We start from the raw sequence: 403 nt of genomic DNA, 5'->3' as shown, positions 1-403 counted from the left end.
CATTATCCTGCCCATGTAATTGTAACCCCTCTGTACAGTGTGTTCACAAAAAATAAAATATATTAAAAAAGAACCATCACTGTATAACAATAATTGCTAATCATTATTGGTCTGGCTTACCATATTCCAGACTTTGTTTACATATTAATTGTATGATGCATTAATTATTAATCCCCACAATCACCCTACAAATTATTTACTGCTGTAACTATTTTTCTGATGAAAGTAAAGAATGGCTAACTTACCTCTCCTAAGGCTCACATTTGTAAAACTCAGGATTGAAATTTAGGCTGTTAATTCCAGAGCCTAGATTTTTTTTTTAATTTTATTTTATTTTATTTGTGAACAAACTGTACAGAGGGGTTACAATTGCATGGGCAGGATAATGCGTACATTTCTTACC

Source organism: Dipodomys ordii, unplaced genomic scaffold (assembly GCF_000151885.1).
Source record: "Dipodomys ordii isolate 6190 unplaced genomic scaffold, Dord_2.0 Scaffold70, whole genome shotgun sequence".
Classification (NCBI taxonomy): Eukaryota; Metazoa; Chordata; class Mammalia; order Rodentia; family Heteromyidae; genus Dipodomys; species Dipodomys ordii.
This window is presented reverse-complemented; position numbering follows the sequence as displayed.